This window comes from Bombina bombina, chromosome 3 (assembly GCF_027579735.1).
Source record: "Bombina bombina isolate aBomBom1 chromosome 3, aBomBom1.pri, whole genome shotgun sequence".
In the NCBI taxonomy this organism is placed as follows: Eukaryota; Metazoa; Chordata; class Amphibia; order Anura; family Bombinatoridae; genus Bombina; species Bombina bombina.
The window spans coordinates 200,014,147-200,026,295 of record NC_069501.1 but is presented as its reverse complement, the minus strand read 5'-3'; the positions used below and the strand labels follow the sequence as shown (position 1 = coordinate 200,026,295).

Genomic DNA, 12,149 nt, shown 5'->3' with positions numbered 1-12,149 from the left:
TGAAGAAGAACCTTGAGCAGAGTGCAACTTTGGGATAAAAAAATCAGGAAATACATTAGATTTATAAAGGTGCCGCTAAGATAATGTTATATAATTCTGCACTATGTGCAGACTTATATAACATTATTTTGTATGTTTACTGTCCCTTTAAGTCATGTTTGTGTTAAAGGACCAGTCAACACAGTAGATTTGTATAATCAACAAATGCAAGATAACAAGACAATGCAATAGCACTTAGTCTGAACTTCAAATGAGTAGTAGATTTGTTTTCTGACAATTTTAAAAGTTATGTCTTTTTTCCACTCCCCCTGTACCATGTGACAGCCATCAGCCAATCACAAATGCATACACGTACCATGTGACAGCCATTAGCCATTCACAAATGCATACACACTTATTCTTGTTCAGTAGGAGCTGGTGACTCAAAAAGTTTAAATATAAAAAGACTGTGCACATTTTGTTAATGGAAGTAAATTGGAAAGTTGTCTAAAATAGCATGCTCTATCTGAATAATGAAAGTTTAATTTTGATTGAGTGTCCCTTTAACATGGCACTTATATATGTTGCAGTTTTGTTCCTGCAAAGTGGGATCTTTTAGTGAATTTACCTACGCCTATTGAGTAAAAGGTTCTGTTCAGTAATGTGTGTGGTAACATGTTTTTTTTTAATTATTTGAAAGTTACCAAGACCATAATGTCTGTGTTTTAAATACTCTATGCAGTTTGCTTAATAAAGTTCATATTAATCAAAATATGACTAATGTCATTATTACATGGTTGCCTAAAATGGAATACTGTGTTTTAGTTGAGTCTTGGGGGAAATTTCATAATAATTAAAATTGAAAGTGATGTGTCCCTGTTATACAGTCCTCAACCCTATCACACTATTCTCAGCCCCATCACATTAATATTTTTTTGGGAAAAATAGGGAAGGGAATTAAAAAGGAAAGAACTTCTTGCTGAATACCACCTAACATGTTAAGGTAGGGTTGCCACATTTAGCCTAGAAGATTCCTGGACACTTTTTAAATAGGGTTGAGAGGGTGTGTCTTGGGGCATGGCTTGTGCGTGGCTTGGGATGTGGCTTCTTGCAGCATCAAATTCAATATGAAATCAAATATATATATATATAATTAATGTTATTTTCTAAAGTTAAAGATATATTGTTTTATTTGACATTCTGATATAATGAATACAGGGTCGTCTGTTCCACAGTTTATTATCATCATCATTTGTGTTGAGTTGGAAAGTATTAGTAATTATACAACCTACATTTTTAATGTGGTAATTAGTGTAAATATATTATTTTGTAATGTACCGCATTAATACTTACAAGCAAACAATTGCAAACGTACTACTTGACAAGTGGCACTGAATAAAACGTGCACTGAATAATTTGACAGCCAAGGCTCAACCCCATTTATTTAATAATTGTTTTCTCCTATCCATGTTTATTATAATCTATGACTACTGCTTTTTTATTAAGAGTTTCGTGCTAACAAATAAACTGTGCATTGTTATTCTATAAGTGATCCAGAAAACCACTTTTCCCCTCTAAATATTACATGATATATATTATAAGCTTGCTTCGCTAACTAGTGAAGGCACCGGAGCCAATGTCGTTGTAAGTGAACCTGTACAGTGAAAAGCAATAGACACACTCAAATGTTGGTGTTTGCTCTTTGCAGTTGTTCCCTAGAGGTGGGAGTGACAGACTTGACTGTTGGGCTAGAATGGGAAGGACCCGGATGTGAGGGCTGGAAAACAGTGAAACGGCAGAGGAAGGTGCAGCATGGCCTTGCAAGCAACATCTGTATAGAAATAAACGGGACCAAAGGTAAATATTGTTCAACTTATTTATTTGGCTGCCTAGAGAGCGCTGTGATCAATTACTATGTTGAAGCTATTTTTGGCAGCGAGAGGGTTAATATTAACCCATACATGCAAGTCAGCTGTATACCTATAGAATAAATGTTATTTGAAAGAAGCAGCTTTATATGTTTTCTTCGTTACATCTATAAGAGTTTTGGAAAACGTGTTGTTGTTTTTTTGTGAGGTCGAAACATATCGTGTATATATTCTTATTTATTTTTTTGCTTGAAGTATTTGTCCCTATCTTTTATTATAGCTTAGGAAGTGGGAGTTGTCCTTATCAGCCAATTACATTGAATACAACAGTATCCAACTACATTCCCCGCTATTCACAAAATAAATGTAACCAACTTAAAAATGTTGTTGTTACACAATCTTTCTTTTGTATTGTAATTAATAACCCATTTATTCACCACTTTCCTTACTGAGAGCTATGTTGCATTTCTGAAATTGCAACATGCTACCCAGTGATTGCTTATATATGTGTAGTAGCTCATTTTTATTTGGTCATGACTCTCTCAAGCAAAACCGTCTGATTTGTACTAGGCAAATGATTGTCTTTTTACTGTATTACAGATCTTTTCAGTCTATGCTGCTTTTAATTGCTGTTGTACTATTCATTATCAGAAATGCACCTTTAATTGCTGTTTTTATACATAAGGGAATTATTACTTTCTATGTTTTGTTAATTACTGCATCATGAAAGCAAAAAGGATTTTTATATCATTGTAATAGGATACAGTATTTAGAAGATTTGGTTGTTGTCTGTTATGAAGCAGAGTGCAGGTGATAGTGGAATTTTGGGCAACTTTTGTCAGTTACATAAAACAGAAAATTGTATTCCCCATAACATATGCATATTAAAGGGATATTAAAGTCAAAATTTAAATTAATTTATTGGATAGAGCATGGCATTTTATACTGTGCAATTTTCTTCCATGATCAATTTTGCTTAGTTCTCTTGGTATCCTTTGCTAAAGAGTAATCCTTGGTGAGCTCAGGGGTGTGCATGGGTCTTTAGCATTTGGCAGCAGTGTTTGCAAGTGTTTATAGCAACTTTAACATAGTTGCAAATATTGCTACCATAAACTGCAAAAAGGCACATGCACGCTCCTGAGCCGTTTTCAGCCTACCTAACAGAAGTATATTGAAAAGTGGTTTAAAATGCCATGCTCTATTCAAATAAGGAATGTTTAATGTTGACTTTTTGTCCCTTTAAAATATATTTGCAATGTAATTTAGGTTTCTGTCCACTTTTCCAATGTTACCTTAGAAACCTGTGTTTTGGTTTTTTTTTTTTTTTTTTTTTTTTACCATACATGGAGTGTCAGTGCATAATGCTGAATAAGTACCCTGTAACATTTTATATAGTGATTGTTCATTGCAGGAGCTTATTTTTATCTGTACCTATTTAGCAAAAATAAAGAAGTTGTGAATCAATCACCAGCAGCTTTCTTAAAGTGATAGTAAATCCTAGTGTTTGTGAAAAGCTAGGATTTACTAGTGAAACAAATAAAGGGGACTTTCAGTCATGAAGTATAAAATACTTCATGCTGAAAGTTCCTTCATTTGTCTGAAGTGTTCGTCACACTGAGCTCCTCAGGCAGCCCACGGCAGAACGCTATTTTGCTGTGAGGTGATGTTTCTACCTTGTAGCCAATAGCCGTGCAGGCCAGCTGGAGCCAAGCCGGATAGCCCGTGCAGCTATTGGCTAAGAGGTGGAAACGTCACCTCACAGCAAAATGGTGTTCTGCTGTGGGCTGCCTGATGAGCTCAGTGCGGCGAACGCTTTAAACAAATAAATAAACTTTATTTGTTCCACTGGTAAATCCTAGCATTACACAAACGTTGGGATTTACCATCACTTTAAGGGTTTATTCCAAGACTGCATAAATGACAGTTGTTAATGATTTTAAATAATTTATTTTAGATGCAGCTCTATTGCTGATATGTGATAACTTTGATTTTCTATTAAGAGGTCCTTAGTTATTGTGGATGTGAAGCAGTTGTATCGATTAAAGAGACATACTACTCATATGCTTGAAAGTAGTACAGCATAACTGTCAAAAGCTCACAAAAGTAATATATTTTACCACAAAATTTCTTCAGCTCACCATAGTAAATGCTCTGATCCTGAGCTACTCTTTATTGTAATCTGTGTGGTGGGAAAAAACAGCTAATCAGCTTCATCGGTTCACACTTTGCTTTACTATGATCACATTGGATTTCACAGAAATCTCACAAGCTTTTTAGTAAACTTCCTTAAAGTGAAGGTAAAATTTGATGAATGAAAGCCCGTTTTTTAAAAATACTATTAAAAACTTGGGCACTTTAATTCATCAAAGTTTAGAAAGCAGCCGTTTTGTTTAAAAACCTCTCTCCTTTTCACAGCTGGAGCAGCTTCCCCCGCCCGGGGATCCTCTCTTCACACGTCAGCAATGACTAATCCAGCTTCCTCCAATCACGGCTTTCCCCCCAGAGGTAACATTGCCTGAGGCCATGCCGCGATTGTAGGAAGCCGGATTAGTCATTGCTGACGTGTGAAGAAAGCGGGGGAAGCTGCTCCAGCTGTGAAGAGGAGAGAAGTATGTTTATAAACAAAACAGCTGCTTTCTAAACTTTGATGAATGAAAGTGCCCCTGTTTTTAATATTTTTTTTAAAAAAATGGGCTTTCATTCTTCAAAGTTTACCTTCGCGTTAACAACCATGACGTACCATGTAGGGTTTCCTTGTTAATAATAGCACGGGTCACGCCACAAGGGACGAGACCGCACTATTATTAATGCAAACACCATTTAAAGACCAGCGATGTACTGGGTACGTTTCTGGTCCTTAAGGGGTTAAAATGAGTAGGAAAATAATGTGACTGTGCCTGCACATGCCAGAAGCACAATCCTGTGCAAGTCCATAGACAAGCATCCTCATTGAAGCAAAAAGGGGGTTTCAATGGAACTGCCTGATCTGTAGTTGTGACTACACCCTTGATTGATTACTAGTTATATTACATATAATCTCAGGGTAGAAGGTGCTGTGTATTGTTGAAATTTCAGAGGAAAAACGTGGGCAGAAATGACCATTAAAGAATACACTATTAGCACTCTGGTAGACTTTTTTTGACACAAATTGTGTATATATATATATATATTGTGAAAAAGATTAAGTACCAAATGGTAAAGAGAGTTCGCTTGAATTATTAAAACATAACTTTTATTAATTACGCAAAAAAATTTTGGAGATAAAATTAAGGGATGTGCAATTGAAAACAATAGCTAACTGGGGCGTGATAAAATGCAGTCTATTATATCACGATGGGTGCCAAGATATAGCGTTTAGAAGTTGTTATGCATACTTGGGTATTCCAGGTACAACCTATAAATGTCTAGCACCACTCTGCAGATAAAAATAATTGGTTTACTAATTTTATGGATAAATACCATAAATATTTGCAGAGGTTGTGTTCAACATCTATACATTGAGGATCTAGGGCATGTGTCCAGTGTTCACTGAGTGTTGCCCAAAATGTTTTGTTAGCACAAATTATTGTTGATTTCGTTTAGCACAGCAGTACACAAAGCATAAATATTATTAACTGAAAGGTAAATGTAATTAGTGCATACTTGGGTATCCATGTTTACCATTTCTAGGCATTGCAGAGTTAATCGTTATGTCTTATTCAGTAAATACTGACTGGGTGTTACCCAGTGTGTTTAATTAGCCCAGAATGCTATGGATTGGGTTTTGCACGGTAGTGCCTAGAGCAAACTTATCGTTTACTCAGAGATCAGTGTGATTGGTGCATACTTGGGTATTCATATTTGCCAGTTCCAGATAACATAGAGTTAACCACTATCTCTTATTCAGTCCAGATAATCAAACATGTGACACTTGGTATGGTGTAATGATATAACTTTTTAAGCAAGATTAATTTCTTTGCAACAAATCTTTTTGCTAGATGATCTAATATACATTTAATTGCACAAAGTTACAAAAAAAATGTTGATACATTTGGCATATGTCAGTATGTTATAATAAAGTATTGGGTTGTCAGTTATTTTAACAATGGTTGGATTCACATAAAGATAACTGCGTTTGCACAGCAGATATAAGGTGTTAATCTGGAGATAATTCATTTTGGCAGTAATAATAAAAAATAATTGCCTTGCTGTGTTGCATATAGCAAGTATAGACCAATAACAAGTACTCTGCTATTATCTATTCCAATACAGTTTATACAAAATTGAGGCAACATAAACTTTTTTTGCCAAATTGATTTCTGGCAGTATAGGTGGTATCCCAGGGATAATTGTGTTTGCACAGTAGAGTGTAATCTTTTAACTAAAGATAATTAATTTGCTGTGTGACAAACGATTTGTAAATACCGAGTATCTAATATTTTACTGATCTTTGTACCTATTTTGCTAAAGTCCAAGATTGACCAAAGTAAGCTTATTACTAAATTAATTTGTAGAAGAGTATAAAATGAAATGCCACAAGAGTTGCTAACGGCTCACCTCTGTAACACATGTGAATCAGTGATACAACTAATACTGAGTTTGCACAGTCGCCCTCTGTGGCTGGTAAAAGTTAAATGATATTACGCTTTAATGTGCTATAGTATAGCGTAGATGCTAACAAAAGTATGCGGTTGTAATCTGCTCAATCATGTCTAACAGCAGTCTCCCACATAGTCTCTGATATCTTGTATGTAAAGTAATCACTATGTATATAACAATACGTTGGAGAACGCTATAATGGCGGATCAAGTAGTGCGATTAACAATAAGTTGCACCCCAGATTAAGCTAACCCTAACATACACAGGAGCTCCCTGACTCCTCACCATTGCCCTAACATGTTTCGCCGTTCACACGGCTTTCTCAAAGGGGGTGTGTGTGCGTCGCGCCGCTACCGGCTTTTTATTGCGTGTCAGAAGCTGAGTGACTGCCCACTGAGTGACGTCATCAGTTTGCCAATTATTGCGATCATGGGTGCATATATATCATAATAGCTGATGTTCTTTCCGCTTTACCTTTATTGGTTAGTATATGAATTTCTGATGTATATTTATACCTGCCACTGGTAGATAAAGGTTAATGTTACTATTCCAGTACTATTTATTCTTGTATAGAAATACATCCTTATGTGAAATATGTTGGCTATGAAGACATTTTAATTATAAAGTGATTTCTAAGTGACACAAGAAATAGAACAATTGTGACTTAGCTTGAAATAAAGTGATTATCTGAATAAAGTGATACTTGTTATACATTGTATATTAAAAATAAATTATGTTAGTGAGTTGTGATATTTAACTAGGTGAAATTATTTTATAGTAAATAAATAAGCATGAATGTTATAAATAGTGATTGTTGTGTGTTGAGTGGCTAAAATAGTGAAAAATAAAAATAAATAAATAAGTGAAAAAATCATGTTAGCGATTGTTAAACTATTTATATAAAGAAAGATGTATATTTTTACTTAAGGACAACATAGTTATGATTGGATGTTAGGAATATTAAAGCAAAAGCTATAATAAGGCTGTGCTAGTAGAGAACTCATGATTTTATTTTTATCTCATAATTGAGATACCTTCATGATTAGTTTAGTTGATGTTGGAGAAATATATATTTCTCAAGATGTGAATATGAAACTCTCCATTATTTACTATGCACCCCAATAAATAAATATATATATATATATATATATATATATATATATGTGTGTGTGTAAAAACTCTCAAATAAAAAAATAAAGTTAGCGATTATCTTATTTTATTATGAAATAATGCATAGATATCTTCTAATTGACAAAACTTTACCTTCACTTTAAATTAGCAAAAATGTTTCTAGTAAACATTATTGCTGTTTTTTTCAGCAGCAATTTTCTGGAGAACACTGTGCTGTGAGCACCCAAGCGCCTGTATTCAAACAACATGAGTGCTCTGAGGCAGCAGCTGCTTGTTTGACACAAATTAAGACTTCACACATAAATAATACACACCACTGCCTGCTCTCTAATGGTGTGTAAATACTTTTGCACGGCCCTCAGAGCATATGTGCATATTCCACTGGAAAATAGTAATAACCTTTGCTAGAAGCATTTTTGCTAACGGAAAAATAATACAAAAATTCTTCTATGTAAATATGAAATGCACCTACAGAGCAATATTTTGTACAGATATGCTTCATCACTTTCAAGTGATTCAACATTTGGGTATCATGTCCCTTTAAGGGTATATGAGAATTGTTCTGTAATATAAGTGGGGAAATAGACTATGTTTTTAGTGGTTGAATTATCACAGAGAGCACATTTAAGCTTGTTTCTCCACATCCTTTTTTTTTTTTTTCTTTCTGTATTTATGCAAGATTTAGGTCAACTTCCTGATTGGCAATCTCCCTTATTACCCCATTTTGTAATAACCAAAATAAGTTGTGGGCATTTCTCACTGCCAAAGTGTAGTTGGCACAGTGGCATAATCATGCAAAACTAGAAGATATACCCACTTGAGACTCACTCATTTTGCACCAACATATATCATGTTAGTGGATATAATTTACATTGTTGTTATAATCTTTTGGAATATATATTACACCAGTACATTTTGTGAATAAATTGCACAAAAGCATTCTGCCTTCAAAAACATGAATGCTGTAATACTTTAGCAGCATTTTTTGTAAAGGTAATAGGCTACCTTTCAGCGATGTGGGCTTTGAGCTCCTTCTAATATAAACCTGCCAAATAAATATAACCTTATTCTTGTTTTAACATCACTGCCAGATTCCGTAGTGCTGTAGAAATATCTATATTTAGTTATAGAGTGGAGGATTAGAAATTAATCTTGATACATTTGTTAATCAACCAAGTGGAATCAGCGCTATATCACCATAAGGCAAGAGAACATGGAAGGGCTTTTCTCTCTCTTTCCTCTTCTACACATGTGTAAACAGCAATGCCTGTTCATACCCTAGACATATGTACAGGGTTGTGATGGTTTTGTTTTAGGAGGTTAGGGAAATATGTTAAAGAAAAAGTAAAAAAAAAAAAAAAGTGGCATAATAACTAATTTGACAAAGCAAAGCTACTCTATTCACTGCAAAATGCTTCTTAGATATTATGCAACTGTTTCATGCAGTTATCTAATTTGTTAATTCTCTTTGTATCCTTTGCTGAAAAGTATACCTAGGTAGGCTCAGAAGCTGCTGATTGGTGGCTGCACATATATGCATCTTTTTATTGGCTTACAGCTAACTCCCAGTAGTGCTTTGCTGGTCCTTCACCAAAGAATAACAAGAGACTGAAGCATTTTAGATAATAGGAGTACATAGGAAAGTAGTTTAAAATCTTATACTATGATGTATCTGAATCATGAAAGAAAATGTTTGGGTTTCATGTCCCTTTAATAAAACATATCTTTTTGTTTTAAATGTATAGATAAGCAAGCATTTAGCCATTCTAAGCACACGCCATACTTTACTTTGCCTTTGTTTTTAAATAATTTACAAACCTAAATATATATTTCTATATATATTTGTTGTCAGTGCTTTGTCAAGGAAAATGATAGGGTTAACCTGAGAATGTTGTTTGTTTTTTTTCTCTCTTTTTTAACAGTTCTCATGTTTTATAGATAACTTTCAATAAATGTATGTGGCTTTAAATTAGTTGTGAGCATTTATCTTCCTCTTTTGATGCAGAGTTTCGGGGTTTTGTTTGTATGATTGATTTGGGATGTGGTGACATTGCTTCCTGCACCTCTGTGTAGTTCCAGCTTGAAGTGCCGACACTGAAGAACCCTGGGCCCCTGCAGAAGAGAGCTAAATGCTACAGTATTTACTGTTGTCTTTTTTTAAAATATTTTTGTGTAGCTTTTAGAATAATTGACTAGCCCAGAATATGTTTTTCATAATGGAATTAGAAGTCTAAGTCTTTGGAGATTGTGTAGTTTATAGAAGGATCTGTTATAGCAGCTAACCCTTGCTTGTCCGTAACACATACTGGCAATAAAGGGATACAATCACCACTGCAAAGTATTTATGGCAATGATCTTTGACCTTTACCCTCACAAAATGGACCATATGGGTCAAGGTACTTTCCCTGGGTTCATAGCAGTCATGTCTGGTGGGAGGGTGTGCAAGTTAGTAGCGTAGAGAGATTACCATAGAGATAGATCCTCTCACAGCAGAGTGAATGAAAGTGGGAGAGAGTAGAGTGAGATGTTGAAGCATTAGTAGGAATGAGGGAAACAATTTTTTTTTTTAAGAGTGAGCATCATTAAAAAAAAATTAATGCAGCCTAGGACTAGGTGCAGTGCTGTTTTTGTGGAAGTGTCTAGGCGCAACAACAGCCCAGCTGCAAAGTGGTAGACCAGGCAAATTCATCAAGTGGGGCTGCCGAGTGCTGAAACGCATAACATGAAAATTGCAGATATGAAGATCTGGTTTGGTGTGGAGGAACTCGAGTAGCCTTTATAGAGCCCTGACCTCAATCCCATTGAACACCTTCAAACGCCAATTGCGAGCAAGACCTTTTCGCCCAACATAAGTGCCTGACCTCTTTTGGCTGAACGGGCACAAATTCCTACAGACACACTCCAAAATCTTGTGGAAAATCTTACCAGAAAACATTGAGGCTGTTATAGCTACATATTTTTGGAATGGGATGTCGAACAATCTTAACTATGTGTGATGGTCAGGTGCCCACATACTTTTGGCCATATAGTGTATTTCTATCTGGATGACAGGTGATTGACATCAGTAATTTTGGAATACTCCGGGGTCATGGCTTGACAAATCTGTCAGAGTGAAAATGTAGAAGGTAGAAATTGCTTATATATATATATATATATATATCTTTTATTCTTTAGTTCAGCCAGACGGCCAAATGGCAGGTACAAGTACAGGTAGACACCTGACACGTTTCGCGCATGCGTACATGCGCTTCAAAAGAAAATGCACTCTCAGGGTTTCTCATTCAAAAAAATGTGACCTGTTTTTGAATGAGAAATCAGAGTGCATTTTATTTTGCTACATATGATATATCATACTTGCACCCAGGTAGCTGACAATATGGTGGGTACTTTCTTCTGATTGTATGGAGATATATATATATATGTGGTAGAAAGAGAGTTCAATAATGGTGAATAGGTGCTCAGCTAAAACAATTTCTTTCTGAAATATGAATATATGAATATATTCCTTTTCAATAATTTATAGATGGTATTTTTAATAATGGTCTTATGCAGATTAAATATTATTCTTTCTCCCAATTATAACTTCTCAATGTAATAAGTGTTTCCTGCTTACCAGCTTTTACCCCAATCATATGAGGTAAGGTATTCGCTCTTTTATGGGTAAAGTTGGTGATTTCTCTGTGCCTTTATAGGAAGACCTCCAAGTATCCTGATCCGTTTGTAGATCCTTTTCTTAGGGTGTCGCTAGGTAATTCAATGGAAATCCTGGACTCTCTTGTTTCCTCTCAGATGGTGGTGAGAAGCCTTGTTTCCTCTCAGATGAATTACCTAGCGACACCCTAAGAAAGGGATCTAGAAACGGATCAGGATACTTTGAGGTCTTCCTATAAAGGCACAGAGAAATCACCAACTTTACCCACGAAAGAGCGAATACCTTACCTCATATGATTGGGGTAAAAGCTGGTAAGCAGGAAACACTTCAAGTTATTACATTGAGAAGTTATAATTGTGAGAGAACAATATTTCATCTGCATAAGACTATTATTCAAAATACCATCTATAAATTATTGAAAAGGAATATATTCATATTTGAGAAAGAAATTGTTTTAGCTGAGCGCCTATTCACCATTATTGAACTCTTTCTACCACATCTTCTATAGAGACAGGGGTATTCTGTGTCAATATTTGGGCAGCACACTATCTATTTTGTTACTATTTTTTGTTATACCTGTTATATTTGTGGTATTGGGTGTACAGTATACCAATATACTTACGGTTTCATTTTAGGTCTGAACATACACCTATATATATCCACTCCATATAAATACAGAACTGTACTAAATAAATAAACACATTTAAAACATTCAAGACTTGCAACTACCCTATCAGGATCTTAAAATTATAATATGTAGGTGGGTGAGTGTAAGATTTTATTCATAAACAGAGGTCATGTATGCTATGCTAACAGTAAAAGTGGACCGATTTCCTAATATCTGACAAACTCTCATCAAATACTTATTAGTATGTTATTGAAAGCCCTTGCATTAAAATTAGAATAAATTTACCAAACTGATTCATGATGATTTATTCTTA

General features: G+C 34.9%; 1 protein-coding gene across 2 annotated transcripts in view; it reads left to right on the top strand.

Annotated features, from left to right (window-relative positions):
* The first annotated feature begins 1,689 nt into the window (after window positions 1–1,689).
* Window positions 1,690–12,149, top strand: part of AP1S2 (adaptor related protein complex 1 subunit sigma 2) — a 154,544-nt gene continuing 144,084 nt past the window's right edge. For both annotated transcript variants that reach the window (XR_008401329.1, XM_053706081.1), the window contains exon 1: window positions 1,690–1,836. The gene's annotated coding sequence lies outside the window, so the exon portion shown is untranslated. The remainder of the gene's footprint in view (window positions 1,837–12,149) is intronic.